Below are 8,158 nucleotides of genomic sequence, written 5' to 3'. Positions count from 1 at the left end.
AAAAAAAAAAAAAAGCAATTAGAAATCCAGAAGATTAACACTAGAATTACAAAGATAGATAGCACATTAGAAGAACAAAAGAGTAGAATCTAATTGATTCAAGAAAAGATGAGCCAATTAGAAGACAAATACCTAGACACCACCTAGTAAGAGGAAAAATCTGAAAAAAGAATGAAGAAAAATGAAGAAAGCCTAAGAATTATGTGGGACACTACCAAGAGGAAAAAATTACATGTCATTGGAATTCCAGGTTAGGAGTAGATAAAAAAATACCACAGAGAAAATTGTTGAAGACTTGTTAGCAGAAAACTTCCCTAATATCATGAAAGATGAAAAGATATCCATCCAAGAAGCTCAACAAAGCCCGTACATGATAGGCCCAAAAAGACAGTCACCAAGACATATCGTAATCAAACTTTCCAAAGACAAAGAAAGAATCTTGACAGCAACTCAGTAAAATGAAATGTTACCTACAAAGGGCAACCAATAAGACTAAACTCTAATTTCTCAACAGATACCATTTTGGCAAGAAAGCAATGGAATGACATATATAAAACCTTGAAAGAAAAACATTGCCAACCAAAAATTACATAAACAGCAAAAATATCCTCCGATACAATGGTGAAGTTAGGACATATCCAGAGAAATATAAATTAAGGAATTTGTTTAAAAAAATAAAATAAAGAAACAGACCAACCTTATAAGAAATGCTAAAGGTAGTCCTTTGAACAGAGAATCAGCAATGGAAGACTCAGATCAAGATATATGACAACATTATCCAGAAACCAACCCCAAAAAAGAATTTTCAAAATTAAAATAAGCTTACGAGATTGAAAATTACAGAACTGCCAATCTAGACAACAAATTCAAAGCAAAAAGAGTGAATAAATAGTATAAGCACAGAATTTCCAAATGGAGAAAAACTCAGAATGGCATAAAGACTGTTCCAAACTTAGGAAAATAAAAATTAATTACAGGATAAACAACAAAAATTAATGAACTTTCTCACCAAAATGACAAAGAAGAAAACCATAAGGATTTAGTAAACACAAAATTAACAATAGTGAAGAAAATGAAAAGAAAATCTGCTAACAAAGTGAATTCAGTATAGAAAAATGTTTGGAACAAAAAACAATCAACAACAAAATAAAAAACACAAAGGAATGACAGCAGTAAATTCATACCTATCACTAATTACACTGAATGTGAATCAATTAAATGTACCAGTCAAGAGAAAGTGAGTAGTGGAGTGGATACGAAAACAAGGTGTATCGATATGCTGTTTACAATAGACTCAACTTAGATACAATGATACAAATCAAAGGTTGAAAAATATATCAAGTTAATGGCAACCAAAAAAGAGCAGGGGTGGGAATGTTGATTTCTAATAAAATAGATTTCAAGGCAAAAAAAAAGGCATAATGGGCAAGAAAGGGCATTATATAATGATAAAAGGTCAATCCAGCAAGAGGACATAACCATAATAAGTATATATGAACCCAATGAAAGAGCCCCAAAATACATAAAGCAAACATTAGCAGAATAGAAAAGATAAATAGACAACTCCACAATAATAGTAGGAGATAATAACACACTACTTCCGGTGAAGGACAAAATTACTAGAAAGAAAATCAACAAAGATACAGATCTCAACAACACAATCAACCAACGTGACCCCATAGACATATAAAGAACACCCAACAAAAATGCAATACACATTATTTTCCACTGCACATGAAACATTCTCAAGAATAGCCCGTATATTAGGCCAGAAAACAAGCCTCAATAAATTTAAAAACTTTTAAATACAGCAAAGAGTCTTCTCAGATCATAAAATGCTATAAATTATAAATCAATAATAGGAAGATCAGGGGGGAAATATCAAAACATGGGAACTGATTAACAACTGCTTAAAAACTACTTGGTAGGAGAATAAATAAAATGTGAAATTTAAAAACAATTCTTAGAAGCAAACAAAAATGAAAACACAACATACTAAAGCCTTTGTAATACAGCAAAAGCAGTATTCAGAGGTCAATTTATAGTGATAAATGCACACATCCAAAAAGAAGAACCAAAATCAATACCTTAACCTAATAACATCAATTAGAAAAAGAGCAATAACAAAGACCTACAGCTTCCAGAAGAAAAGAGAAAATAAAAATTAGAGCAGACATACATGAAATAAAAAAACAGGAAAAGAATAGGAATAATCAATAAGACTAGAAGTTTGTTCTTCAAAAAGATTTACAAAATTGACAAACCACTGGCAAGTTTAACTAAGGAAAAGAAAGAGAAGATACAAATAACATGAAAAAGAAATGAAATGAACAATGCCAAAAGAGACCCAACTGAAATTTAAAAAAAAAAACGGTAATAACAGAATACTATGAAGAACTGTAGTCCAACAAATTTGAAAACCTGGAAGAAATGGACAAATATCTAGAAACATACAACCTACATAAACTAACACAGACTGAGGTAGAAAACTTGAAAAGACCTATAACAAAAGAAGAAATTAAACAGGTCATTTTAAAAGTACTAACAAAAAAGATCCTGGCCCAGAAAGCTTCACTGAATTCTACCAAACTTTCAGCGCAGAGCTAACACCAACTATACCTAAACTATTCCAGAACATAGAAAAGGATAGAATAGTCCTCAATTTATTTTACAATGCAACCACAACCCTGATGCCAAAGCCAGGTTAAGGCATTACCAAAAAAGAAAATTACAGACCAATCCCTCATAAATATAGACACAAAAACCTTCAACAAAACCCAAACTAAGATAATTCAACAACATATCAAAAAATAATAATAATTCATCACAACCAAGAGAAATTCATACCAGGTATTCAAGGATAGTTCAAAATTAAAAGAAAGAAAAAAGAAATGATGTAATCCACTACATAAATAAAATGAAAGAGCCACATGATCATATCCATCAATCCAGAAAAGTTATTTAATAAAATCCAACACCCATTCCTGACAATAGAAACTCTCAGCAAAACAGGAATAGGAAGAAAACTTCTCAACATTATTACAGGCAAAACCAATGGCCAACATTGTTCTCAATGGAGAGAGACTGAAAGAATTTCCCTTGTGAATGGGAAGGAGGCAAGGATGCCCTCTATCACCACTCCTATTCAATTTTGTATTGGAAGTCTTAACCAGGGAAATAAGACAAGAAAGGGAGATAAAAGGCAACCATTCATTGGAAGGAAGGTTGGGCAATCAACTTCTGTAGTGATACTGCCTTGGAAACCCAAGGAGGGGTCTCTATGAGTCAGGTCCAACCCAATGGCATATAACAACAACAAATTGGTAAAGAAGAAGTAAATCTATACCTATTTGCAGATGATCTAATCCTAGAAGCAGAAGCCAGCAGAGGGCCAGAATAACAGCTAGGGTAGGCCGGGAAGTGGCAGGAGCTGGTGGGCTGTGACAGCCAGGGGAGACCAGGAAGCAAGAGTGGAACAGGTTGAAACAACTAAGGGATATGACCTTGTCTGTCAGTTTGTTGTACTGTGGTGGTTTACAAGTTGATGTGAGGCTGGAGGCTATACCACCAGTATATCAAAGGTCAACAAGGTTACCCGTGGTGGACATGTTTCAGCAGAGCTTCCAGACTAAGACAGACTCAGAAGAAGGAATAGGCCATCCACTTTTCAAAGAATTGGTCAGTAAAACCCTAATGAATAGTAATGAAACACTGTCTGATAAATTACTGGAAAACTTTATGAATAGCCCTGAAACCTTGTCTGATGTAGTGCTGGAAGATGAACCCCTAAGGGCAGAAGACACTCAAAATGCAACTGGTAAAGAGCTGTCTCCTCAGAGTAGAACCAACCTTAATGATGTGGATAGGGTAAAGTTTTGAGACCTCCATTTGCTGATGTGGCATGACTCAAAATGAGAAAAAACAGCTGGAAACATACATTAATAATTGGAACATGGAATGTATGAACTATGACTAGGAAAATTGGAAGTTGTCAAAAATGAAATGGAACACATAAAGATCAGTATCTTAGGCATTAATGAGCTGAAATGGACAGGTTTTGGCCATTTTGAATCAGACGAACATATGATCTACTATGCCAGGAATGACTAATTGAAAAGGAACGGTATGCCATTCATCATCACAAAGAATGTTTGAAGAGCTATCCTGAAGAACAATACTGTAAGTGATAGGATAATATCCATATGCCTACATGGAAGACCAGTAAATACTACTATTCAAATTTATGCACCAACCACCAAAGCCAAAGATGAGGAAATTGAAGTTTTTTACCAACTTCTGAAGTCTGAAATTGACCAAACATGCAATCAAGATGTATTGATTATCACTGGTCATTGGAATGCAAAAGTTGGAAAAACAAAGAAGAATCACCGGTAGTTGGAAAATTTGGCCTTGGTGATAGAAATAATACTGGAGATTGTATGATAGAATTTTGTAGGATCAATGACTTTTCACAGTAAATACCTTTTTTCAACAACACAAACAACAGCTATACATGTGGGCATCACCAAACAGAGTACACAGGAATCAGATTAACTACATCTGTGGCAAGAGGTGATGGAAAAGCTCAATATGTTCAGCCAAAATAAGGCTAGGAGCTGACTGTGGAACAGACCATCAACTGCTCACATGCAAGTTCAAGTTGCAGTTGAAGACAATTAAAAGTCCATGAGAGACAAAATATGACCTTGCTTATCTCCCTCTTGAATTTAGAAATTGTCTAAAGAATAGATTTGATGCACTGAACACCAATGACTGAAAACCAGATGAATTGTGGGATGACATCAAGAACATCATCCACAAAGAAAGCAAAAGGTTGTTAAAAAGACAGAAAAGGAACAAAAGATCAAAATGGATGTCAGAAGAGACTCTGAAACTTGCCATTGAATGGAGAGTAGCTACAGCACATTGAAAAAATGACAAGATAAAAGAGCAGAACAGAAGATTTCAAAGAGCAGTTCAAGAAGACAAAATCAATTATTATAATGAAATTTGCAAAGACCTGGAGTTAGAAAACCAAAAAAGAACACACTTGTCATTTCTCAAGCTGAAAGAATGGGTGAAAAATTTTAAGCCTTGAGTTGCAATATTGAAAGATTCTATGGGTAACATATTGAATGATGCAGGAAATATATAAAGAAGATGGAAGGAATACACAGAGTCACTGTATCAAAAAGAATTGGTCAATGTTCATCCATTTCAGAAGGTGGCATATGGTCAAGAACCAATGGTATTGAAGGAAGGAGTCGAAGCTGCACGGAGGGAAGTGGCAGAAAGCAAGGCTCTAAGAATTGCTGAATACCCATTGAGATGTTTCAACCAATGGATGCCATGCTGGAAGCACTCATTCAGCTATGACAAGAGATTTGGAAGACAGCTACCTGGCCAATTGACTGGAAGAGATCCATATTTGTATCCATTCCAAAGAAAGGTGATTGCATAGAATGTGAAAATTATCTAACAATATCATTAAAATAACATGCAAGTAAAATCTTACTGAAGATAGTTCAAAAACGGTTGCAGCAGTATATTGACAGAGAACTTCCAGAAATGCAAGCTGCATTCAGAAGAAGATATGGAATGAGGGATATCATTGCTGATGTCAAATGGATTTTGGCTCAAAGCATAGACTACCAGAAAGACGTTTACTTGTGTTTTATTGACCATGCAAAAGAATTTGATTGTGTGGATTATAACAAATTGTGGATAACATTGAGAAGAATGGGAAGTCCAGAACACTTAATTGTACTCAGGAGGAACCTGTACATAGACCAGGAGGCTGTTGTTTGAGTTGAATTGAATAAGGGGACACTGCATGGTTTAAAATCAAGAAGGGAGTGTATCAGGGTTGTATCCTTTCACCATACTTATTCAATCTATATGCTGAGCAAATAATCCGAGAAGCTGGACTATATGAAGAAAAACGTGGCATCAGGATTGGAGGAAGAATCCTTAACAACCTGTGATACATTGACGACACAATTTTGCTTGCTGAAAGTGAGGACAACTTGAAGAACTTACTGATGAAGATTAAAGACTACATTCTGCAGTATGGTTTACACCACAATATAAAGACAACAAAAATCCTCACAAGTGGACCAGTAAGTAGCATCATGATAAATGGAGAAAAGATTGAAGTTGTCAAAGACTTCATATGACTTGGTTCTACAATCAACACCAACGGAAGAAGCAGTCAAGATATCAGATGACATATCGCATTGGGCAAATCTTCTGCAAAAGACCTCTTTCAAGTGCTGAGGAGCAAAGATTTCTCCTTGAAGACTAAGATGCACCTAACCCAAGCCATGGTATTTTCAACTGCCTCATGTGTATGTGAGAGCTGGACAATGAATAAGGAAGACTGAAGAAGAGTTGATGCTTTTGAGTTGTGGTGCTGACAAATAATACTGAAAGAACCATGGACTCCTGAAAGAACTAACAAATCTGTCCTGGAAGAAGTGCAGCCGGAATGTTTCTTGGAAATGAGAATGGCCAGACTTCATCTCACCTCCTTTGGTCATGTTGTCAGAAGGAATCATTCCCTGGAGAAGTATATCATACTTGGTAAAATGGAAGGTCAATGAAAAAGGGGAAAGCCCTCCACAAGATAGATTGACACAGTGACTACAAAGATGGGCTCAAGCATAGCAAGAATTATGGGGTTGGCACAGGACTGGGAAGCATTTTGTTCTGTTGTGCATAGGGTCGGTATGAATCAGAGATGACTCGACAGCACCTAGCAACAACAACATGACCCTATAGTAGAAAATCCCAGGGAGTCAGTAAGAAAATTTCTGGAACTAATTGAAACATTCAGCAAAGTAGCAGGATAGAAAATCAACATACAAAATCATTCAGATCCCTCTTTATCAACAAAGACATCTCTGATAGGAAATAAGGAAAACAACACCATTCACCGTTACTACCAAAAAGATAAAATAATTAGGAATAAATCTAACCAGAGACTCAAAAGACCTATAAAAAGAAAACTATAAAATTCTACTATGAAACTAAAAGAGACCTACATAAATGGAAGAACATAGCATGCTCATAGATAGAAGACTGAATATTGTGAAAATGTCAGTACTACCCAAGTAATCTATAAATTCAATGAAATCCTGACCCAGATTCCATCAACAATTTTTAAGGACATGGAAAAACAAATCATTAATTTTATGTGGAAACAAAAGAGGCCTCAGATAAACAAAGCACTACTGAAGAAGAACAAAGTAGGAATCTCACATTCCCACATCTCAGAATCTATTTTAAAGCCACAGTAGTCAAAAGATCCTGGTGTTTGTACAACAACAGACACATAAACCAGTGGAACAGGGTAGTTCCATCAACAAATGGACAGCTGATATTTGACAAAGAGCCAAACTCGTTGATGGGCAAAAGACAGACTCTTTAACAAATGGTACTCGCAAAACTGGATATCCATTTGCAGAAAGTGAAACAAGATACACGTCTCACACCATATACAAAAAGCAACTCAAAATGAACCAAAGACTTAAAACTATAAAGATCATCAAAGGAAAAATAGGAAGAAATTTAGGGGTCATAATTTATGGCATAAATAGACTACCAAACATAACCAAAATGCACAAACAACAACATAGACTAGATGACCAGGACCTTCTGAAAATTAAATTCTTGGAGTTCTGGCAAGATGGTGGGTTGGCAGAGTTGCTACACATACTTTCTGCAACGGAGCAATGAGAAACCAATTGAAACCAATACAGAACACAATCCTGGAACCCTGAGCTTTGAAGACAAGGATAAAGAAGTGGATTAAATACCAACTACCAGAAAAACTTGAATGAAACAGTGAGTAAGAAGGTAAACAGAGCTGCAGACTGCTGGATGTCCTGAGGGCACAACCATTTTGAATATCTCCTGATAACAACCTAAGAATCAGCTCTGCTCACCAAGGCTGCATGGGCAAGGACTGTGTTGGTTATCCTGAGGAACTGAGTAGTTGAACCTGTGGGCTTGGGACTATAGTCCCAGAGGACATCAAGCTCAATCAGCATAACATACTACACAAATCATTGTTTCACCTTCTACTGTGGCTAGTAGCAACTGAGATCTTAAAAGCTTGCAAGCTGCCATCTAGATGCAACGATGGGTCTCTCCTCGT

Source organism: Orycteropus afer, unplaced genomic scaffold, assembly GCF_000298275.1.
Source record: "Orycteropus afer afer isolate SDZICR_OR568_19922 unplaced genomic scaffold, OryAfe1.0 scaffold00706, whole genome shotgun sequence".
Taxonomy (NCBI): domain Eukaryota; kingdom Metazoa; phylum Chordata; class Mammalia; order Tubulidentata; family Orycteropodidae; genus Orycteropus; species Orycteropus afer.
The sequence above is the reverse complement of the archived record's forward strand: the minus strand, read 5'-3'. Positions refer to the sequence as shown.